We start from the raw sequence: 25,535 nt of genomic DNA, 5'->3' as shown, positions 1-25,535 counted from the left end.
GTTCGTCAGATGACCAAAATATATTCACAGTAGAAAACTTGTAATGTATTTTGGACACCACCTCTTTTAAGCGTTCTAGATGAATGTTAAGAGATTGGCTGCCTAATGCAAGGGGAATGACATATCCTTTTCTAACCGGAATATCCGCATTTATCCGTTTCTAACCGTCGCTAACCGTTGCTAAACGAGCTGCTAAGTGAGCAGAAGTTAGACGCGGTTAACGACGGTTAGAAACGGATAAATGCGGATATTCCGGTTAGAAAAGGATATGTCATTCCCCTTGATGTTGGCTACGATAAATTTCATTCATGCCAGGGGCCTGGTCGTTCCCCTTTCTTCGCGAGACCCAGGATTTCAGCCCACTGTTTTTACAGATTCTATGTTTTGATCACATAACCGGCAACACTGCCCCGTGCCGGAAAACATCGAAACGAGAGAGAAAACATCGAAACCCAACACGCGCACACACGGCACACACACACAAGTACCCGCAGAATTTTGACAGCTGCACGAACTCATCGCCGCGAACGGGACACAGACAGGCTCCGTCGTCGTTTCCATCAAAAAATCGAATATGGCTGCCGTGGTGTTGAAAAAATTCGCAACGATCTCGATTCTCGGTTCCATTTGTGCGCTAATCGGTACGAAACTGCAGCTCTAAGCCCACAGTTCAACGCGTCGCGAGTTTGTCCGTGCGGGAGTGCAAAAATCCAGTTTCGAGCTTCGCTGCAAAACGGTGAAAATTGGCAATCAATTTCGGGCCCCGGGGTCAGCCTTTTTCTCCTGCGCTGAACAACCAGAATTCGGTATTTTCTCGCGATTTTCGGATCGGACTGTTTCTGGCGTGTGAAGTTTATTCGGAAGTTTGGGAGTTGTGTTGTTTTGTCGGTGGAAAGCTGAACCTGCAGGAAGGAAGGAACCGTGGATAAAGATTCGCGTGATCGAGAAGAAGGAACAGAATCTTGCGTGGAAGGGAGTCTCCTTGCGTGAGGAACATAGAACGAGTCGGATTCCAGGAGGAGCAGTGTTTGGATTTTGCAAATTGGAGATTTTTTTTGGCGAATCATCATCTGCCTCTACGTTCCGGTTGGCCCTGTAAGGGAAAAGGAATCCGTCTACTCCGCGAGGGTGTGAAGAAAATAAAGGTGAGTCGTGGTGGAACACTTCCAGTGGCAGAAGCAGCAGCAGCCCCGATCGAAACGTCAGAAAGGGCGAGCTGAAGAAGAGAGTCCTAGCGTATCATGTGAAAAGAACCCCAAGTGATTAAATGCAATCCATGGGCATTCAAAAAACTTATAACTGAAAATGAGGTTCTGTCCCATTGCCTTTATATGTGGAGTTACCCCTCGCCCTTTATTTCCGACATCTTTGAACTATTTCTATGCCAAAAAACTGCTTCAACAAAAATTATAGCGCATAAATGATCTGATTTTCTCAAAATGAATAAAAATAGTTTTAGGATTTTGATTGTTCATCAATAGTTTCACAAAATAGTAGTTACATTAATCTAATTAGGTTACAATCATATGTATTGGGTTTTTAAATTTTAAAAAATGTATTGATTTTTTGATTTTATACGAAAGTACACCTTTTTCTGAACCACTATGATTTTTTCAGATTTTTAGAATTTTATTTTGGTACCTAAAATCAATTTCAAAGAGATTTTCTGAAATCACCTTTTGACAGCTCCGCCCAGTACAAAATGCGACGAGGGGTGATTCGACAAATTGCTCCCATACAAACTTCAAATTGATTTTTAAATAGGCTCCCGGGCACCAAAATTGATGAAAATTTGGATTTCGGCTCAGTTTGACATGCAGATTCAGAATATGTAATTGCCTCAACACCGCTAAAGAAGCCAATTTAAAGAAAAAAATGCATTGAGTTGTTCAAAAAATGTCTCACTAAACCTAATGCAAGCCTATCCATATACGGGAGAACAAAAGATGTTTACAAAGTTCTTACAGATAGATTAACACGGGAAATCTGAACACAAACCACTACCACACAGGAATTTGGATTGGTCAATAAACTAATTCCGCTTGTCCAGAGTTCGTCAAAAGTCGATGGTGCTCTACAGCAGTGGTTTTCAACTCATTACTCCCCAGGGGGTGCGACACTGTAATCTTTCTCGAATCATTTCAAAAGATCCGAAAAGATTCGAAAAGATTCAAGGTGATTCGGCGGGATTAAAAAAAAAACGGGCACCCGTCAGTTAAATTAAAATAACTGAACCATTTCGTTCAGTGTTTGTTTTGGTTTGGAAGAGCGCTGGTCGTGGCCCACGACTCGTGGGATCTGAAAATGATAAAATTGTAGGTATTTTATTTAACTTACTAAAATAACATTTTTAAACTAAATATATTTCCATTTTAGTTTCTAAACAGTGGAATCAGAATACCCATACGGGATTGTCGACACCTTCCACGGTCCATAGTACGAATAATCGACGCGATGGTCGCGCAATGCGTCCGATTAGTTTGCCGCCGATGGATCCGCGCCGTAGGAACAAATGCAAGAAACATCGCGTCGCAAGGATTCGCATGATTGTCCGTCGCGATCAATTCCTTTGCCAGAACCAGCCGAGCAGATCCAACATCCGTGACCTACCTACCTAAACGGAGAAAGCTCCGTCGCCAAACTCACAAGTGAAGAAATACAAAAGCATTACGGAATATCGTCGTCTTTTCATCATGCACCAAATAGAACCTACGAGAGGAATGCCAAAAAGGTGCAGCTTCACTCGCACGGAGAGCAGAAAGTGACCTAATTGAGGAAGACATGGAAGCCCCTCCACTGGAATGATGCATATACCATTGCGGTGGCTGGTCACTTCCCCCAAAAGTTTGACGACTAATCCCTGTGCGTCGTGTTCGTGGGATGATGTACGAGTATCACTAGGTCAGGCACAAAGTGTACCATATACGTATATGCGGCTATCTGAGGGATCACGATACTCTGGACTGCAAGTGAAAGCCTTCCCCCAGTCATCAAGGAAAATCTGGATCTCCGAGGCAGAGAATTTCTATATTTTGAAAGCGAAATAAACAAAATGTAAATGTTACTACGTGCATTATGAAAAATGTCATAGAGCGCTTTCATAAATCTGAACTGAAGCAGCTGGGAGGTTTCCCTTCCGTGATAGCGCAAAAAAGGAAAGCCTTATGTAACATTACGAAGATAAGAATTTTATTAGATATCTTAGCATCAAAACAGCATGAATAAAACAAACGAGAATAAAATTAGAAAAAAATACTAAAGTAAAATTAGTTACTGGGAGGGTGAACAAAAAAAGAATAACGAGAGTAAACGGTCTTTCACGTCGTACATGTATGATGAATCTCTTAATTATTAACCCTTTATAAGGCAGTGGCAACTATATTGCCACCTTCTGTTTGTATTTTTTTCTGTTTTATAACAATTTATTTCGATCTTTTTTTTTTGGTTTACGTGAAATTGGGATTAGTAACAACGCCTGGAATTTTTTTGGTACTAAACAAAGCTTTTACAACAATTTGGGAGCCATTTGTAGTCTCAAAAATGGCTAAATTTGACCGCGTGAAGAAAATAAGCTCAAACTTATTGTAAAATTATAGATTTGGTAAATATTTTAAGAAATAGTCAAATTATGGGTTGTCATGAGCTGAACTACGCAGTTTATATTATGGGTTAAGCCTTAATCCACTCTAAAATCTCTTTCTCGACTTTTTGTCGAAGTCAAAAGAAGTAAAGTGCCCCAAACGGGCAGTGGCAAGAATATTGCCACCAGCGCTGGTGGCCTAAACGGGCAGTGGCAACTATATTGCCACCTCAAAAGCTCGGTTTTGGGGTTAACGGGCAGTGGCAACTATATTGCCACCAGCGTTTTTGGGCTGAACGGGCAGTGGCAACTATATTGCCACCTAGATTTTTGAGAGTTTCTTTCATACAAAAATTGTTTTGTACATGTAATCATGTATATAATCATTTCCATAATAGTATGCGTTGACAACTCTTCTAGTTTTCTCGGCCTTATAAAGGGTTAAGTTTGCTAACAAAATAGAAGTACATGACCATTGGTAAGAATGAATGAAATGTTATTTTTGCTGGACTAGGTTCTGGGTTAATTGCGTCTGGTCTCCAAGGACGAAGTGTTCTGAAGAACAAGCAAGTGTCTTCGTAACCCCTCATGGAATAATGTCGTCTTCCGATGTATAAACTGACAAGGTGGAATGGTCCTATTATCTGAGTAGATGTATTGAGCGTAACCAAACAGCTTCAGAGGACGGTGAACTTTCTCGACAGCAAAACCTGATCATTAGGAGTAATGGTGCGCGCCACCAAGCAGCTTCAGGGGATTTGGTGAACCCTCTTAACAACAAAATCTGATAATTAAAGGGAATGGCCTTATGTAAAAAGAAGATTTATTGCGCGTCTCCAAACAGCTTCTGAGGACTTGGTGAACCATCTCTACAGCAAGATCTGATCATAAGGAGGAATGGCCTTATTTCAGAAGCAGAATTATTGCGCGTCACCAAACAGCTTCAGAGGACTTGGTGAACCTTCCTAACAACAATTTCTGATGATTGAGAGCAACGATCCTATTTTCAAAGATGTGTGCGTCACCAAGCATTTTCAGAGGACTTGATGAACCAGGATGAACCTTCTCGACAGCAAAAAACTGATCATTAGGAGGAATGGCCTTATTTCAAAAGTAGATTTATTGCGCGTCACCAAACAGCTTCAGAGGACTTGGTGAACCTACTTAACAAGTGCTGATGATTGAGAGGAACGATCCTTTTTTTAAAGAAGGTGTATTGTGCGTCACCAACCAGCTTCAGAGGACTTGGTGAACCATCTCTACAGCAAGATCTGATCTTTAGGAGGAATAGCCTTATTTCAAAAGAAGAGTTATCGCGCGTCACCAAGCAGCTTCGGAGGGCTTGGTGAACCTTCTTAACAACATGTTCTGATGATTGAGAGGAACGATCCTATTTTCAAAAATGTGTGCGTCGCCAAGCATTTTCAGAGGACTTGATGAACCTTCTCGACAGTAAAAACTGATGATTAGGAGGGATGGCCTTATTTCAAAAGTAGATTTATTGCGCGTCACCAAGCAACTTCAGAGGACTTGGTGAACCCTCTTCACAACAAGATCTGATGATTGAGAGCAACGATCCTATTTTCAAAAATGTGTGCGTCGCCAAGCATTTTCAGAGGACTTGATGAACTTTCTCGACAGCAAAAACTGATCATTAGGAGGAATGGCCATATTTCAAAAGGAGATTTATTGCGCGTCACTAAGCAACTTCAGAGGACTTGGTGAACCCTCTTAACAACAAGATCTGATCATTAGGAAGAATAGTTTTATTTCAAAAGAAGATTTATTGCGCGTCACCAAACAGCTTCAGAGGACTTGGTGAACCTTCTTTACAACAAGTGCTGATGATTGAGAGGAACGATCCTTTTTTCAAAGAAGGTGTATTGTGCGTCACCAACCAGCTTCAGAGAACTTGGTGAACCATCTCTACAGCAAGATCTGATCATTAGGAGGAATGGCCTTATTTCAAAAGAAGAGTTATTGCGCGTCACCAAGCAACTTCAGAGGACTTGATGAACCTTCTCGACAGCAAAAACTGATGATTAGGAGGGATTGCCTTATTTCAAAAGTAGATTTATTGCGCGTCACCAAGCAACTTCAGAGGACTTGGTGAACCCTCTTCACAACAAGATCTGATCATTAGGAAGAATAGTTTATTTCAAAAGAAGATTTATTGCGCGTCACCAAACAGCTTCAGAGGACTTGGTGAACCTTCTTTACAACAAGTGCTGATGATTGAGAGGAACGATCCTTTTTTCAAAGAAGGTGTATTGTGCGTCACCAACCAGCTTCAGAGGACTTGGTGAACCATCTCTACAGCAAGATCTGATCATTAGGAGGAATGGCCTTATTTCAAAAGAAGAGTTATTGCGCGTCACCAAGCAACTTCAGAGGACTTGGTGAACCTTCTCGACAGCAAAAACTGATGATTAGGAGGGATGGCCTTATTTCAAAAGAATATTTATTGCGCGTCACCAAACAGCTTCAGAGGACTTGGTGAACCTTCTTAACAACAAGTTCTGATGATTTAGAGGAACGATCCTCTTCTCAAAGAATGTATTGTGCGTCACCAAGCAGCTTTTGAGGACTTGGTGAACCATCTCTACAAGTTCTGATAATTTAGAGGAACGATCCTTTTTTCAAAGAAGGTATATTGTGCACCAAGCAGCTTTTGAGGACTTGGTGAACCTTCTTGACAGCAAAAACTGATCATCAGGAGGAATGGCCTTATTTCAAAAGAAGATTTATTGCGCGTCACCAACCAGCTTCAGAGCAGTCTTCAAAATTTCATTTGCATTGCATTGCAATGATCTGAAAAACAAGGAGCAGGAGAATGCACTCTCCTTATTTTTCAAATCAGCATTGCCATGATTTGTGCCTATCATTTCCAGAAAATACTGCATCATTGATGCAAATCAATTACAGCTCTTTACACTGACTGAGTGCGCTACAAGAGCTTGCATGCATACATGGTAGGCCTACACACCAAAATTTTTGAAATGCTTCCAGCACGCAAAAAATCAGCAAAAGAAATTGCTGAATTTCAGCAACATTTTTGCTGAATTTCAGCACAACTTTGCTGATCAACTGTCAAAATTGCTGGATGGTTCAGCAAGTTGAGAAATAATTGCTGATACTCAGTAATTTGTATTGCTGAATGCAATCAGCACGTCAAAAATCAGCAAAGTTTGCTGATTACCAGCAAAAATATTTTGCAGTGTAGCAACAAACTCGGCCCTTGTTGTTAGCGACTGAAAATTTTCATTAACACCGAATGTGTGCCAGTTGCGCTACGTTGCGATTAGCTGTAAGGTTTGAGGTAATTTATTCGATAAATATTATAAAGAGGAAGATGTTTCAAAATTTATTTCATTTTCAGTTCTGCTACTATTCAGCTGTTAGAGAAGAGCGGCATTATGACAATATTGTGTTGAAGATATAGAGTGCACAGATCACTTCGGCCAGCTGTATGCCCTTTTTTGGATGATCTTCTCTGCTTGAATTTCCTACCAAACGTTACAACCCATGTCATTGTTTTACTATTAACCAGAATAAAAATTCATTTTTAATCGTATGTGTTTTTTTTTGTCTTGACACCGTATATGATCAAAAAAACTTATTACTGATTCTGAGAGACATGCACAGGAAAATTTGCTTAACACTGCCTGAACGCTCAGGGATCATGGTCGAGATTCATCAATGTATAATTTTATGAACATTTTCTTCCAACTAACTGCCAAATTGGTTCCCTCAAATCTCCCTCCGGAAGTAGCTGGAAATGATGAATGTGCAACATAATTTCTTCTTCATTCATCACGGTACTGAGAACTCGCATTGTCACATATTTGACGCTTTCTTAGATACGGCCATTATCTCAGAGGTATTCGAAGAAAATTTCGGATGTTCACAAGGAGACCCTGGTTGTAGAAATGAAGTTTTTCCATCATTTTGAATTATTTTTTCGGCTTGATTAAGTGTGTAAGGTTACAGTTTGTTCACATTTGTTGTAATTCTTCCCATATCCCGCCAGAGATGCCTCCGATTCATCTACGGACGGTAGTGGTGTGAACTGAGATGGATAATTGCACATCAAAAAATACTGCATTTAATAAACCCGCTTCAAAAAGCTCAGTAAAATACTTGGTAAAATAGCCCGAACATAAACCCGAATATCAGTACCGTTGGAATGAAATGATTTGAATCAATGATGCACTATTTTCGATCGAAGGAGCATAGGAGCAATAAAATGCGAATATTTGAATTGATCGTCTATTATAGGATTTTTTCAAAGCATGCTTTTTAAAACTCACGTACGCAATGATGATCTTTGAAGACTGCTTCAGAGGACTTGGTGAACCTTCTTAACAACATTTTCTGATGATTTAGAGGAACGATCCTATTCTCAAAGAATGTATTGTGCGTCACCAAGCAGCTTCTGAGGACTTGGTGAACCATCTCTACAGCAAGATCTGATCATTAAGAGGAATGGCCTTATTTCAAAAGTAGATTTGTTGCGCGTCATCAAACAGCTTCAGAGGACTTGGTGAACTTTCCGAACAGCAAGACCCGACTTCAAGAAAAACAATGTCATTTTCCAAGTAGGAAGAGAATAATGTTAAGTTGACTACCCTTTTGGTAGAACATAACTAACTTATCTATTGTACTGAGCATTTTACTTAAGTATATGTACTTACCCGCATGCACGAACTGTATACAAATATGTACATCTATGATGTCTTCCATGTGATTTCTAATCAGTCGGACTTTTGCTTTGATAAGATTTGATTTTCCTTGAACCCTTTACTTCCCATGATTGCTGGTAGTGCACAATCGATTTCTAACGAACTTGAGATGAACGGATTTAGATGAATATTTATAATGTAATAGTAGTAGAATGTGATTGTACCATAGACTAACCACAGACTCTGTGGACTAACTTTGTACTCTCATTGTAATTGTACAGGTAAATCATGCTAATTACTTGTTTCTGAAGAGGGAACTTTGAATAACCAATAAAAAAAATGATTTACAACTATTTTTTTAACATTGATTCCGAAAAATTAAGATACACAAGGGACCCGATTTTCGGAACACATTTTTTGCTGTCCTGAAAAATCTAAACAGTTCAGTTTCAATCTCCCTATGCTCTGCCTTTCAGCAGTAGTTTGATGATGATTATGAATAAATTGGTTCAAGTTTGACCGTAAGATAATAAGAGCAAAAAGTTCTTCGCTAAATGGGGCTGACAAAATCGGGTCCTTACTGTAATTTGAATAGCTTTTCTTTCTTCGGAAACGATTCTTTGGCATAGAAATGGTTGTTGTAAGTCTTGGGAAGGAAAAGGTTAATAACCTTCATAACTACATAGTACTTAGTTTTCCATACAAGAAATTGCCCTGATCAGAATCCCAATGTAATTTCGGATGGCTTAGAAATCCCAACGAAACACCCCACCCACCGCATTTCTTTTAATAATATACAAAAGCATAAAAATACATTTCAAAATATTTAATAGATGAGACCGGTGAAGTAGCTCCATTTAACTTCCTAGACATGGTTAACAGCGAGGTTGACAGTAGTGCCTAAAACGGATATTTATTACCAATATGCACACAGATTTTAATGAGAAAAACTGTAGTGATTATTTTACAAAAAAAAAGTTAATTTAATCCACCTATGATGAACAGAACTCGTCCCACACTTATCAAAACTATTGCTGTATTATTCGTATTAAACATATTTATTTGTGTGATTGTGCATTTTGGTCATTCTCGAATGTACCAGTTGAAGGTCGCGGTGAAAATCAACAAAATCGTAATTAAGTGTATAATTATTAATAGTTAAAATACATGTTTGTCACAGTTTTTTGTTCGCTTGTGAAGAGGAGATGATTAATAATAAATTGATGAAATACCCAAACAATGAGGCAAAATCATCAAACTATTTTTTAGTATTTACTTGACATACTAGACAGCTTGAAAAAGTACGGTAGGCTTGCGTAGTCGTCGTTAACCTACTTCGAGCAGACGATGATTAAAAACAAGGCGTTCTGTCGTTCTATCAAAGATAAATGTTGATATAGCCCCATAGTACTAGATTTGAATTCATGCAATATGGAAGACATTGAGTTCTCGCAGCGAGTCGCCACGAACACCAACAAAAATCTACTAAAATACTGTAGATGTTGAAGACCGTAAGGTTGTAGCCAGCGCCATTATTGACTACATAAAACTTGAAGTTCTCAAACATGCACATTTGTTGATGAAAAGCTGTAATTTTCAACCCCCTGGCCCACACTGCGGTGGAAATAAAATCTGTAGGACATAAGCAAAGACTTATTGCGTCGCAACCCCGATAAGGAACAATCTGTAGGCGAATTCCGGCGCACTTTTTCTTTGAAGAGAGGAAATTTTTCTAGCTGGTGAGCAGTAGAAAAAAAATTCTTCTCTTCGGACCAATTGGAGACTAAAAAAAGAGGTGGTAGTTCATTTGACGTGGCTTAATTACCAGGCAAAAACGCCCAGAATGGAAAAATTTTCCGACTGCCCTCGGCATCACCCCCAAAGGGTCTGTGCAAAAATACGTCACGCTTTTATGAGGGATGGGATGTTAACAGAACTTGACGACCCATACAAATAGGTTGATTTGTACGTGACATAATTTGTGTATCACCCCCAATGAGCAAGCTGAATTCCCGGTTAGCGTACTTGTCAGGAAGAGCTAACCTTTCTCTATTTGAAGAAGTTTGAATGAATATGAAAGCAGGTCTAGAATGGCAGAAGGTGAACTTGTGTTTATTCCGACACGGACATGTTGGTTTAACCCTTTATAAGGCAGTGGCAACTATATTGCCACCTACTGTTTGTATTTTTTCTGTTTTACAACAATTTATTTTGAACTTTTTTTTTTGGTTTACGCAAAATTGGGATTACTAACAACGCCTGGTATTTATTTGGTACTAAACAAAGCTTTAACAACAATTTGGGAGCCATTTGTAGTCTCAAAAATAGGTAAATTAGACCGCGTGAAGAAAATTAGCTCAAATTTATTGTAAATTTATAGATTTGGTAAATATTTTAAGAAACAATCATATTATGGGTTGACATGAGCTGAACTACACAGTTTATATTATGGGTTAAGCCCTAATCCACTCTAAAATCTCTTTTTCGGCTTTCTGTTGAAGTCAAAAGAAGAAAAGTACCCTAAACGGGTAGTGACAAGAATATTGCCACCAGCGCTGGTGGCCTAAACGGGCAGTGGCAACTATATTGCCACCTAGATTTTTGAGAGTTTCTTCCAAACAAAAATCGTTTTGTACATGTAATCATGTATATAATCATTTCCATAATAGTATGCGTTGACAACTCTTCTAGTTGTCTCGGCCTTATAAAGGGTTAAAAATATTCGGCTAGATTGCCTAAGTAGGTAGGTACTTGGCATTATGTAACAGGTGTAGTAGCGAAAACCTTTTATCATGTAACTCTGGACAGAATACCTACCAGCACAAATAAGATGTACCCCAGTCCAGGGAGGACGACACTAGTTTTTCCAAGACGAAATATCCCGAAAAAACCGTCTTTTTTTTATATTCCGGTTTGGAAAAATTAGTGTCGCTCGCTCAGACCTAGCCTAGTAGCATTCGAAATACATGTATGCGCAACTACCACTAGTCTACGAATTGTCTACTTACTTTCGAAATACTACTGGAGTATCCATCGTGTTTCGCATTGCCCTTATCCAAAACATCCTCAGCTCCCGGGAGCTCCCCATCAGCTCCTGCGTAAGCCGAAGACCTGATGCTGCACACATTCGTCAGCTGGCGATATTGGTTTCAGCCGTTTCCAGCTATTTCCGGTATTACTCGAACATCATACCCAGGCTGGGTAGTTCCACCAAAAATTCAGCGTCTGACGTCGGCGGCGATTCCACAGAACGGTTCCGTCATTGGCGCACAGACCTTTGCCCTAGAAAAGCAAAACTAATAATTAATTCAGCAGCAGTTACAGTTTGGATCAACGAGTTACCTTCTGGGAGATTTCAGCAGTTCTCCAAAACTTATTCCGAAGAAGTTTTCGGATCCGCGGATCGCAAGCAGAGCCGTTGAAAGCATTTTCGTTTGGTTTTGTTTATTCCGCGCGCGAGCGAAGTTGCTTTGACAGACGCTGTTGACACACTGAACCAAAAGGTTCTTTAATTTTTTTGTGCATGATTTGGCGAGATTCAGAAAGATTCCGAATGATTCAAAAAGATTAAAAAAAGATTAAACTCAAAAGATCAGAGTGTCACCCCTTCGTTACTCCCAAAGATGCCGGCTCGCTTATTGATACATGAAGGAATACGGTGTGGGGAGGGCTGGACGGAATGAACAGACGCGGCTCAAACAACAACGAACAAGTTTTATTGAACGTAAAAAGCTTCTGTACACTTCGGTGTCTTGGTGTGGAATAAGGTTGAAAATTTTCAGGAGTGTCAAAGACGCCTACCTCGTTAACACCCCCTCTCGTTTGGATATTCCTATCTCCTTACGCAGTTCCTCGAATCGTCCAGTGTCCAAGGATTTCGTGAAGAAGTCTGCTACTTGATATTTGCTTGCTATCGGTTCGACCAAAATCTTGCCAGCAGCCACCAGATCTCGAAGAAAATGATGTTTTATATCAATATGCTTCACTCTCTTGCTCTCCGCGTTTTTAGCCATACCGATGCAACTACGATTATCTTCAAATATTGTTACAGGTTCCATCTTCTCGCCCAAATCGTTCAGTACATCAACAAGCTTCCGATGCTGCAGCGCTTAATGCAACATACTCTGCTTCACTCGATGAGGTTGCCACCGTCGTCTGCTTTTTTCTTGACAAGGTCACAGTTGATCCAAATACCTGGAAAACGAAACCGCTCACTGACTTCCGGTCTTCGGTGTCGGTAGCCCAGTCTGCATCCGCGAGTCCCACTAATGGTTTTGCTTGGTCGTCTCGGGTAAAGGTTAGGCAATGGTCCATTGTTCCGCTTAGGTAGCGCACGATTCGCTTGAGTGCCGTCCAGTGCTGATGCCCGGGCTGGGCTTGGAATCTTCCCAAGTATCCGACAGCCCTAATAGAAAAATATGATACAACGTGCTTAACAACCCTTTCGGGCTATCATTCTGACCATACACGGAATGATGCAATCATTCACCCAATCGCCAGTGTATAATACATTTTTATTAGGGAGGAAAACAAATGTCCGGCCTTGTCGAAACCATAACGTACATTAGACTTCCTAGAAGCTTTCGATAAGGTTCTTCAATTACACCGGAAATCTCCCGTTCCAATTGCAGCGCTTTCTCCATTGGGGTCCTTGTAGAGTTGCATTCCGACAAGCCAAACTTCTGGAACATCTTCTCAAATTCGCTTCTTGACACAACATCATCCGCCCGTTGGTTCAATCATAACGTATCTTGATTCCAAGGAAGTGATTGAGTTCTCCTCAGTCGGTCATCGAAAACATCTGGGACAGTTCATGCTTCAGATTCAAAATTGTTGCTAACTTCAATCCAGCAATGAGCAGAGGTCATCAACCTAGAGAACGACGTAAATCGCATCATTAGAGCACCTTTAACGGTGCGCTTCTATACCCCGTTTGGCAGCCCTCCGTCATTGCAGCAAACTTTACCGGTCGCTGCTGGATGCGCTCGCAAAATAGTAGCGCTATGGGTGGGTGACCAAATATAGTAGCAGAACAGTTGCGCTGCTAAAAATTCTATGGGAATATGGCAGCCCTCCCGATACGAATCAGGGTGACTAATTTGATTGCTACCGGTGTGGAAAAGGGTGGTTAAGTCAAAATGGTAGCGCTGCGCGGGTTGCTCGAATAGTAGCCGCCGTTAATGTTGCTCTCATCCATTTGGTGAAAATGGAATCCTGGAAAAAATGGAATGGAATTGAACACCGACGGCCAGGACCATTCGTATCGTCGCCAGCTTCGCAACAGGGGCATACGTTTCGTGGTAGTCAAATCCAGATTTTTGCAAGAATCCCTTGACGACCAGTCTTGTCTTTCGCCGTAAAGGATTTCCTTCCTCATCTTCTTTGGTACGAAAGACCCACTTGGATTGGAGAGGTTTGACGCCGGCTGGACATGGCACCGCTTCCACACACCGTTTGCTTCCATGGATTTGAGTTCCTCACCAACTGCATCCATCCACAGCTGCCGGTCATCTCGCGCTCTGATGTCATCGTACGTTTGCGGGGAATCTGAAAATGTCGGAATTTTGCCAGCAGACGTTGCTCTGAACCCAGTTAAATAGTCGAAAAACTTACCTGGGAGCTTGCGCTCCCGTTCACTACGCCTGGTGTTAGACAGGCGAACAGTCATTACCTCTCAATTGTGAAGGGAGCGCGCCAGGGTTTTCGAATTGATCGTCAGATTCAACTTCAGCTTCATCTTCGTCGCCACTCAATACCGGAATCGGATCTGTCTGCTGATCAGTCTCCTCGACCGGATACACAGTCGGAATCACCAACGGAACTTTCGATTCTTCATCTTCTTCTAAAGAGTACGGTAAAGAGTTTTCGTCGAATTTGATGTCACGAGCAACGAAGACCTTCCTCGATGTCCTATCCCAGAGTCGACAGCCGTTGGGTGCATAGCCAATCATCACTGCTTCCCGACAGTTGACCAGGCACCCAGGCAAACGCCTTGAATCCGAAAATCCTCAACTTGGAAAGGTCAGGTTTGACACCGGTCCAATACTCAGCAGGTGTACGATTATCAGGAACAGCAGCAGTAGGGCAACGTTTCAGGATATACGTACTAGTAAGCACCGCTTCGGACCACATGTACTTCGGCATATTCGAGTCAATCAGCATTGTCCTAACCTTTTCAACCAGCGTGCGGTTGAATCTCTCCGCAACACCGTTCTGCTGCGGTCGGTTGGACTTGAATACCCTTTCCTTCTGTGGTACGCTTCTTGTTCCTTCGAGCAGTATTCCCTTCCTTGATCTACTGTTAGTTTGCTGATTCGTTTCTCAAATTGGGCAGTCGCCATCGCTTCATACTCTTGAAAACGACCAAATACTTCGGACTTTCTTTTCATCACGTAGACGCATGCAAAGTGGCTGTAATCATCGATGAAAGGCCGGGGGATCTATCGGCCCGCAGACGTCCGAGTGTATCCGCTCCGGTAAACGTCCAGCTCTTTCACGAGTTCCATCGAAAGGCTCTCGGCATTGCTTGCCAAGGACACAGGTATCGCAGAATCCAACAGCATTGACTTTTGTCCCAATTCCTTCCGCCATATTGTACAGCACCAACGTGTTCATCATGGTCTGGCTAGCCAACCGACGGTGCCATAGGTTTCCAACATCCATGGCGCAATGATTTGCTGAAGCGCCTGCAACATCCAAGTCTAAATCGAGCACATATAAATTACTTCTGAGATTTGCTACTCCGACAACCGAGTCATCTTTCTTCATGATCGCTTGATACTTTCCACCACGACTTGTGAACAGCACATCGATTCCATGTTGGGTTATTTTCTTCACGGACAGCAGGTTTCCTCTCAGCTCGGGGACGAAGATTACGTTTTTCATCTCGAAGCGCACACCTTTCTTCGAAACTTTCTTCGAAAGCCCAATTACTTCTTCTTCGTAGTTTCCAACAATCGAAACGCCGTCCTTGGCCACATCTATCACGAACGGTTCTACGAGCTTCTTGACTGACTGCATACAGTCCACGTTGTTCACTAGATGATCGCTACATCCGGAATCGACTTCAAAGCTCGACTTCTTCCGCTCCACTTGCGCCGGCATCTTGTTGACCATGAACGAAACCGATTTGCTTCCAACAGCAGAATTGACCTTACCTTCGGGCTTCTTGACGCGACAATCCTTCTGCATGTGGCCTTGTTTGCCGCAACGATGACACTTGCCGGAAAACTTCTTAGATTTCTTGCTTCCTCCTCCGACAAACGCAGCGCTTCGATCCTGACAAGAATTTTCCATCCGGTCAGACCTCTTGGATTCTTCTGCCAACAATCGTTGCTTCACGGTCTCCGACGTCAGATCGTTTTCACCGATGTTCTCCAAAGCCGTTACCAATGAGTCGTAGCTGTCGGGAAGGGTAAAAAATAACTGCGACACCGTATCGTTCTCCTCGAGTTTCGCGCCAGCGGTCTGGCAGCATCCATTTATTACGTAACGCTAAAATCGCCATTTTTCAACCCCCCCTCCCCCCTCCGTAACGCTTTTTTGTATGATAACCCGAAAAATGTTGTATGGGTCGTAACGCTCGGCCATACTCCCCCCCTCCCCCTATAGCGTTACGTAATTTGTGGATGCCGCCTCTTGTGTTGTCGTACGATGTCGTCGAACTGCTGGAAATTATGCCGCATTGAAGTTCCTTCCTTCATCCGAAGTCTCGCCAGCTGTTTTCGTAGCAGTGTCTGACTTGCAACAGACTTTTTCGCGTAGGTATCTTCAAGGGCCTTCCACATATCGCGAGCCGTCTCCTTGTCCCGGAATATACCGAGACACTCATCGGAAAGAAATCCAACCAAGAGAGATTTCGCCTTCCGATCTGTCTGCAGGAATCTCGCTCTTCCAGCATCTGCTTCACCGGGGACTGGCTTCGTTAGGACCTCCGAACCTTCCGCTGCATCCAGATAGAGTTGAACACGAAAACGCCAGTTCTCGAAATTCGTTCCGTTCAGCTGCGGAATTCCGGAACCTTCCTTCGTTGACGAGCCCATAACCTGAAGGAATATGGTGTGGGGAGGGCTGGACGGAATGAACAGACGCGGCTCAAACAACAACGAACAAGTTTTATTAAACGTAAAAAGCTTCTGTACACTTCGGTGTCTTGGTGTGGAATAAGGTTGAAAATTTTCGGCAAGCCTCGCTGGATAAATTTACAACACGTGCTGAAAAAATCAACTTTTTGCAACTCGTTACATAGTCCTCAGTGCCTAGGAAAACCTCATGTTTATATTTGCAAAATTCAATAAAAATTTAAAGTTTTCTTTCTTAACCTTTCTTTATTTGGGCTCCCATCACATGTTACGCTAGAGTCTTGCGATTTTGGATTTCAAGTTCGATTTTTCTTTGCAGTTTGTGACCACTTTCTCAAAAAGTGCAATCACCGCAGAATCGCCGCGCCGTGCCACCCCTTTGTGCGAGACGACCGATCATCAGCGAGCGAAAGAACAGCGTGCGGTGTGCGGAAGTTTAGCGACAATCGCCGCGCCAATCAGGAAACCGCATTCGCATTAGCAGCAGCAGCACCAAGCAGACGAAAATTTGACCACTGGTGCGGTGTCGGCGGAGAAAAAAAAAACGCACAAGAAAAAAAATATGCGCGATGAACGGAAGAAAATTCCGCTGAAGAATAGTAGCAGCAGCAGTGTGTGCGAAGAAGAATAACAACATTCGTCGAAGCAAACACAACAGCAACAGAAAAAAAAACATCGCACCCAATCGAGAGACGGCGAGAGAGCGTGAAACGAAGTGTGCGTTCATATTTTGACAGTTCGCTTCATCCTGCGTTTGCGTGTGAATTTGTGTGCGTCGTCCGTCGTTGTCGTCTGTGAGTAAACTCTCTCGCTCTCGCTCTCCGGTGCGCTCTCATCTCGCCATCATCTGTGTGCGGCGCGATAACACAACAAACAACAACAAAAACAAAGCGATTTCGAGTGCGACGACTGAAAAAAGAATAGTGGCAAAAAGGAGGAAATCCGCGAGGGTATTGTGTGTTTCGATTTTTTTTTTCAATAATCTCTGTGCGGAACGTGTGTGTTTTGGGCAGTGTTTTGTGGGGGATTTGCGTGATGTTTTTGCGATAAGCTGGTGGGGGATCGATCGTGTGTCTTTTTTTGGAGGAGATCGCTAATCCAATTTATCGGCGGCGACTAGAGTGTGGTGCCGGTGTTTTGCAACGGTGGATTCAGTGCACTATTGAAACAGGTAATTTATGAGATGTTTGTTCATTGTCGGCATATTCTACTTTTCCAATTTTTCTGATACTAAAAGTACATCCCTTTATATGCACTCAAAAAAATCGACACGTCCGAGTATTGTGTTTTACATATAGATTTGATTGATTTAGCTATATCATAGAGACTTTCAGCCCTTGGTTGGCTCACATATAGATTTGCGCAAATTGTAAAAACCGTGAATTTCACGTGTAAAACATATAGAACCACCAACATCACATCGATCTACACACAATCCACACCATTCTAATGTGGATCTCACACGGAATTTAACTCGTATGCATTCTGATTGAAATACTAATAGATATCCCTTTTGGATCTATAGTTGAATAATTCAAATAAATGACTTCGACAAATCCGGAGTAATTCGCGAATAGGGCGTAACTAACGAAGCAATAACAATGCGAAAACAAAAACCGAATTTTGCTGATCAAATTTTAATTCATATTTTGAAGTAATACAGAATAATTCAACTTAAATAAGGTTAATTGATACAGTTCTGACATAGTTTCTTGTTTTTCTAAGAACACTGCACGAATTTGATATTTTTTGCACTAAAAATTGCGTTTATTTAACCCTCAAGAGGATACCTTAAATGAAGGTCCGTTTTGGGACCCTGGGGTCCATTGGACCCCAACATATATTCTCGCGTATCTCGTGATCCTTACTTTTTGAAAGGGTGATGTTTTCAGCAAAGATGTTAGGAAAGTCAAGGCCTATCTAGTGATGAAAAATTTAGTTCGGGAAGTTTCCGCTAGGTGGTGCTAGTGAGCATTGAAAAATGCCCCCGATCTACATGATATAACGTACCTAAACAAGCGGACAAGGACAAGACGTACCGAAACAATAGGGTAAATCGCACTGCTGTAGACGAGTAGACATATATGTCCAGCGGGTCAAAATGGGTCATTCAAATATTACGTAACGCAAAGGAGTGGGAGGTGGTCTAGCGCTGTGTTACGTTTCATTCAAAATTTTCCATACAAAAGTTGTTGCACGGAGAAGGGAGGAGCCCTTAAGTTGTCAAATTTTGCGTTTCGTAATATTTGAATAAACCCAAGAGGAATCAGAGACAAACAGACGTAACACTACAGGTACTCTTCGATATAACGTACAAAAAAGTTTTCTCTTTGTACGTTATATCGAAGTGTACGTTATATCGAAGCAGAGAAAAAAATTATATTATTTATGCTTATATTAATTATTTCGACGTGAAATTAACCCCAAACAACCCCTGGGCTTGAATTATATCTTCCAGGAAGCTTTGATTTCAGGCATGTGGTCGATGGCCTTTGCAGTAATGATTAGAATAGCTGAATGTATAATCAATGGCAAACAATTCTGTAAGAATCAGATCTCCAAGTCATCTGATATAGTTATACTGATCATGACGCTGCATAGTATATCGAACATTTGTCGAAGTCATTTATGTGCCGGGAAAATATAATTCCAAGTTGGAGAGAATATTACAAACTGAGGGAGGGTAATAGGCCCAGTCAGACCCCTGAATGGGCAATGTGGGTTAGTTTATGGGAATGCCATTGAAGGTTTGTAATATTCTCCGAGGCTTTCGAAATCCAACAGGGCGCGTCCCCGGGTTGCGGATAGGGGGAAAAGGGAGATTTTTCACATTTGTACTGTAATCAGCCAATGTGGTATTATCTCCTATGGTGTTGTAGTGCGAATGAATGATCTCATTCTATGGGAATTCGAACCTTGTAATGTATTGTTTATCAACTTCAATTTTCTAAGCTTGATAAGGTTTTGAAGACAAACATGAGATGAGAGAATTGCCTAATAGGAAAGTCACATCAGCAAAGCTTTTACATATGCAAATGCTATCCATGGGGTCATGTCTAGCATTTAATATGTATGGCAATGACTGATTCTTACCTAGCAGGGGTACTACAAGACCACGCGGACAATTCGATTAAAGGCTTAATTGGCTTTTTTAGCGCTGTTGAGATAATTCCATATTCTGAATCTACATGCGAAACTAAGTCGAAATCCAAATTTTCAAGAATTTTGGTGCCCGGGAACCTATTTTAAAATCAATTTGAAGTTTGTATGGGAGCGATTTGTCGAATCACCCCTCGTTGTATTTTGTACTGGGCGGAGCTGTCAAGCAGTTGTCCAGCTGTCAAAAGGTGATTTCAAAAAAGTCTCTTTGAAATGGATTTTTGGTATCAAAATAAAGTGCTAACAATCTGAAAAAAAACACAGTGGCTCAGAAAAAGGTGCTCTTTCATATAAAATCAAAAAAACAATACATTTTTTAAAATTTAAAACCCCAATTGGGGATAATATATTTTCCAGAACTGAAGGGACATTTTTCCGGGGTGACTGGTCGGAGAGAGTAAAAGTTTCCGTTTGTTATAATTGACAAAATAAACAATCGGGCGCTTTTTCTTTCTATGACTTGCTTGGTATTTTGTGGATTATTGTTTTTTTGGTTTTGGAAGGTATGCGATTCACTATTGAGCCTTAAAATTATTTTGCATCTGAATAGCATTGATATCGTCAAGTCTGCACCAACCCTAATCCCACACCAAAATACCCTTTTCCTATCCCATGGCGTTTATGTGGTCAGCAAAGACTATTCAGCCATTACCCCTCCTTATCATCGGCTTTGGACTGACTTGCGCTCTCATTGCCCCACCAAATGCTGCAAAATGAAAATGAAAATGAAAATGAAATTAACCCCAAACAATGATTTCGGTGAAATTCACAAAACCAATAATGAAAAACATGAGTTCTCACGAAAAAGTAATTTCGTTTTTTGTGCTTCGATATAACGTACATTTTGCTTCCATATAACGTACACTAAATTTTTCCCCAATTTGCGCTAATTCTAGGATACAAGGTTAATACTGCAAGAAAACATTGATTTGAGTGGTTTCGTAGCTTATCTGTGGGTTATTCCTGGGAAAAAATAAAATTTTCAATGTTGTACGTTATATCGAAGCAAAATGTACGTTATATCGAATTCGCTATATCGAGGGTACGCTATATCGAGGGTACGTTATATCGAAGAATACCTGTATTAAATTTTAAATCTCATATATCTCAAGATCCTGATTACTTCTATAGTTGATGTCTTCGGCAAAGTTGTTTGATTGGTCAAGAACTTATAGATTATGGACCGTTTGATTCGATATCCCACCACTAGGCAGTGCTAGATAGCATGCAAATTTTTTTATCTCATAATATCTCAGGATCCTGATTTCTTAGAAAAATGGTGTCTTAGTTGTTGGGTAGGTCAAAAATGTTCAGTTGATGAACCATTTGATACGAACTCTCCTATTGGGAGACGCTGGTGCGGGATGCTTATTATTTATAGAGATGGTGTCTACAGCTATTATTTGGCAGGACATGGACCTACCGAATATAGACACTATAGAATCTACATACTTGGGGAGAAATAGTTGAATTACGCAATTTTAGAGTGTTTTATAGTGAATTTAGTGTGTACCAATAGAAAATGACGTCACACAACCCACAGTCGTTATCGTTCCGTAAATCTCGTTTGGCTAAACGAATTGACAGATCGCTTGGTTAGGGGCCATCCATAAATGGCGTAGCATTTTTTTGACGATTTTTGACACCCCCTTTCTTCCCCTATTTTCCCATACCTAATACATGGCTCGTAGCATAATCAGAGACTCTCCCCACCACCCTAAAATGCCACTTCATCTATGGACGGCCCCTTACAGTTGTCTGCACCTTGGAAAGCATATGGAATCTATAGTGTCTATATTACAGATTATGGGATATATACAATTATACTTTGATCATAATCTACACAATTTTCCACAGCACAGAGATCAGACATCCAAGCTCAGTTTCAAAACTGTGTAAGGAATCAAACGTTCATTTGAAATGGAAACACAAGTGGCAACATCGTGGTGGCGCTGCTATCCCAATGTTCCCACACTGTTGTCGGTGGTGAATATAAATCTTATGTAGATATGCGTACTCACCACTAATTGTAGCAACTTGCCGCATAGGTGACGCTAGTGTTGTCAACGCTAAAAAAATTGAATCCTTGCACAGCATTCGAGACAATTTTCTATAGGCTTGGATGTCTGTTCTCTGTGATACAAAATATAGGTATTTTCATGAAAAATCGAATAAAATGAAATGTAAATTTCAACGTTTCCTTCCCGTAACCGGGAGGAACTCCTGGAGAGAAATTCCTGGAGGAATCCCGTGAGGAGTTCCTGGAGGAATCCTGGAAGAAATTCCTAGGGGAATCTCGAGAACAACTTCTAGAGGAATCCCGGGAGAAATTTCTGGAGAATCCCGGGAGAAATTCCTGAAAGAATCCCGAGAGGAATTCCTGGAGGAATGCCAGGAAGAATTCTTGGAGGAATCCCGGGAGAAATTCGTTGAGAAATACCGGTAAGAATTCCTGGAGAAATCCCACGAGGAAATCCTGAAGCAATCCCCGGAGGAATTCCTGAAGAAATCCCAGGAGGAATTTCAAGTGGATTTCCTAGAAAAACTCATGCAGGGAACCCGGGAGAAAATTCTGGAGAAAACCCGGGAGCAATTCGGAGACAAATTCCTGAAGAAATTCTGGGAGGAATTCGTGGAGGAATCTCGGAAAGCATTTGTGGAAAAATCCTTTTACGAATTCCGGAGGGCTTTTAAGTGGATTTCCCAGATGAATTCGTATAGGAACCTCGGGAGGAATTACTGAAAGAATCCCTTTATTAATTTCTGGAAGAATCCTGGTAGGAGTTCCTTCAGAAATTTTGGGAGGAATTCCTGGAGGTATCCGGGTGAGTCAATTCTGAAGTAAATTATCCACCAAATTGGAAGTATTGGTATTGTGAACAGAATGTTATTATATTGTGTTATTCTCAAGATATTCACTTCAAAATAAGCGTACTTTTTTGAGGACGCTTGCCACTCGGTAATCTAGGATGCTGGGCATATACAAACTAATTAGCGCCATTTTGCAGAAAAACTTTAAAATAATTTTTATTACCAAATAATCCTTGATGTATTGAACACTTTTGCCGAAGACACAAACTTTCTATACATTCCGATTCTCAAGATATTCAAGCTAAATTTAACTTTCAATCCAAAATTTGAATAAACAATAGCGCCACCTACTGGGCTAATTCCAACTCAATTTGTTTGTCACAAGATTGCCCTTGGTCTATTGAACAATTTTGTCGAAGACAGCATTATTCTAGGAAGTGACGATCACAAGATATAATCATTCGTGTCGTGGGGTCCAATGGACCCCAGGGGACCAAAATCGCCCGGTTCAACTTTGACATAAAAAATATTCTATAGTACGCCATGAAATATTTGTTATTTTTGCACACATAACTCATCGTGGTGTAGTTTGAAGGTACTGTGAAAACGGGACCGATGTGTCAATCCAAACTTTTTTGCGACCACTTCAAAGTGGCTCTGGGGTCCAATGGACCCCAGGTATCCATTAGAGGGTTAATTACGCCTGAATTGATAACTGAGAACAGGGGCGACTCGTGACCTTTTCGGCTACATGTTCAACATTTTTGTTTGACTAATTTACGAAGCCGAGAATATAAATAATACCGTACTACAAATTCTCATACTTTTTTATGTTTTGAGGTCAAATTTGAAAAAAAGTAGCACGAATTCTATAAACATCTGCTTAATACAAAGCGAAACAGATGAATGATTATGACCTATGTTGTTTTCGTGATTGAACATGGGTTGGCACTGAATAAACTCGCTGTTGTAATCACATCCAAATTCAGTTGAGTCTGTACAATAATTTATTTGATTATTATTGCATATTATTATTATTTGTTCGTATGAACTTCGAGTTTGACATCAAATTATGATAAATATTTTTCACAACATAAGGATGATCAGATAAAGAAAGATATCTTTGCTCACAACCACCCGATACATCCACTGACTTCAAAATCAAATTTGCTCAACATGCTAACATATTGAATCAGCCAATTGAACCAATTCAAAATTGATTTTTGAGCTTACTTATAGACAAATTTTGTGAAGTTTAACTCTATTAGCAGTAAGCATGAAATGCGTTGATCCTTTGATTCCCCGCTAAAAATATAGTCCATCAAGCATAGTCAACAACACATGCGCCGTGTGCAGAAAAAACATCAACGTGCTACATTCGTGGGCTCTTTTTGTTTCATCCGCATACTGGTACCGCCGTCACAACCAGTGCGATCTTGGCGATGGACAGTCAGACCGCTTTTCAGCACTGAACATACACCAACACAATGACAAAAATGCCCGTATGTATTCTTATACAAACGGCACCTCGCATATACGATGTTGCAGATGAACAGGCGACCGAAACATTGCAACCAAACATGCTCTGAGAGAGACGCGAGAGATGACAAATACTCCCATGCAACGCGACGGCACGGACGGCACGCACCGGTCGCGTCGATACTCTCAGATCGGTACGACACTAGAAATGAACATGCGTCAACAACGATGGTCGGAAAATGTAGCGCATCCACCGGTAAGCACGTGTTTCTCGTAGGCGTATGAAAAGTCGTCGTGCGATTTTCATGATGAACGGTTTTAGAGTTTTATTTCGGACGCATTTTTTATGTGGCTCCACATGTGCAATGCACATGTTGGACATCTGGACGAGTCGCCCCTGACTGAGAATGCTAATTTCGCCCAATACTATGCGCCTCGAATCGAAATCATTTTCAGAATCGCCTTTTACTATTCGCCTTGTTTATGATTTTGACAGAATTTCGCCATTTGCTTTCGCCGTGTTTACGTGTTGATTTCAGTTTCGCCTTTCACTTTCGTAAACAAACACCAAACATAACAAAGGAGTAGAAAGCGTAATTCTTGTTTTTGTTCGTTTGGAATAGAATGGGATTACGCCTTTCACTCAATCAGTGATTTTCAATAGTTAGAAAAGTGATATCAAGGAAACTTTGTGAGCATTTAGAAGACAAATCTAGCTTCTTTTCACTCCTGCAATTACTCAAATTGTGTACATTTTGTTGGTTACGGCTTTTTCGCTAATTATTACGGAATTCAACTTGTGAATATTCGGAGAAATTCGCAAAAAGGTCGTAACTGACAAAATGTACACAATTTAAATGATTATAAGAGTGAAAACATGCTAGATTTTTTTACTTAATACTCACAAACTTTCCTTGATATCACTTTTCTAATTATTGAAAATCACGCGTTGAGTAGAAGGCGTAATTCCATTCTATGTCGCACGAAACAAAACAAGAATTACGCCTTCCATTCCTGGTGTTTTTGTTTACGAAACTAAAAGGCGAAACTGAAATCACAACGTAAATACGGCGAAAGTAAACGGCGAAATCCTGTCAAAATAAAAAACAAGGCAAATAGTAAAAGGCGATTCTGAAATTGATATCGATTCAAGGCGCATAGTATTGGGCGTATTTAGCATTATCGGGCATCAATTCGGGCGTAATAAAATAAATGCAATTTTTAATGCAAAAATTAACAAATTCGTACTGTTTTATTAGAAAATCAAGAAAATCAAGCTAAACATTTCAATAGGTCCTATCTGCATTTGAGAGGCTCTCTTTGTTCACTTTCTCTTTCGATTATTGCAATATAATGGTGCACTTTTCAACTACTTTTTCAGTACAAATCAAAAGAAGATTGTTTTGACCATCCTTCAATGCAAGGAGACAATCATAATACAAATAAACAGCTTAGATATTAACGAAAGAGAGGGAAACCAAAGAGAGCCTCTTTTCTGCAGATAGGACCTTTAGACATGTTTGGCCTGAAATGTGTCAGAATTGTGTCATTTAGGCTTGTTCATGTTGAATTACTCTGAATTACTCCTAAATAGGAATTGAAATTGTATCAGCAAAATTCGGTTGCTGTTTTCGCAATGTTATTGCTTTGTCAGTTACGCCCTATTCGCGAATTACTCCGGATATATCTTTTTTGGCCAGGGTGCTTCTAATTTGGCCACTCCTATAAGCATACCCGTGATTA

General features: G+C 40.9%; 1 protein-coding gene across 1 annotated transcript in view; it reads left to right on the top strand.

The window, feature by feature from the left end:
* The first annotated feature begins 502 nt into the window (after positions 1 to 502).
* Positions 503 to 25,535, top strand: part of LOC109622886 (protein bunched, class 2/F/G isoform) — a 168,602-nt gene continuing 143,569 nt past the window's right edge. Inside the window, exons 1-2 of the mRNA XM_062851437.1 lie at positions 503 to 1,145; positions 16,663 to 17,514. The gene's annotated coding sequence lies outside the window, so the exon portion shown is untranslated. The remainder of the gene's footprint in view (positions 1,146 to 16,662; positions 17,515 to 25,535) is intronic.

Source organism: Aedes albopictus, chromosome 2, assembly GCF_035046485.1.
Source record: "Aedes albopictus strain Foshan chromosome 2, AalbF5, whole genome shotgun sequence".
Lineage (NCBI taxonomy): Eukaryota > Metazoa > Arthropoda > Insecta > Diptera > Culicidae > Aedes > Aedes albopictus.
Note: the sequence above shows the minus strand (reverse complement) of the source record. Positions and strands in the feature narration are given on the sequence as shown.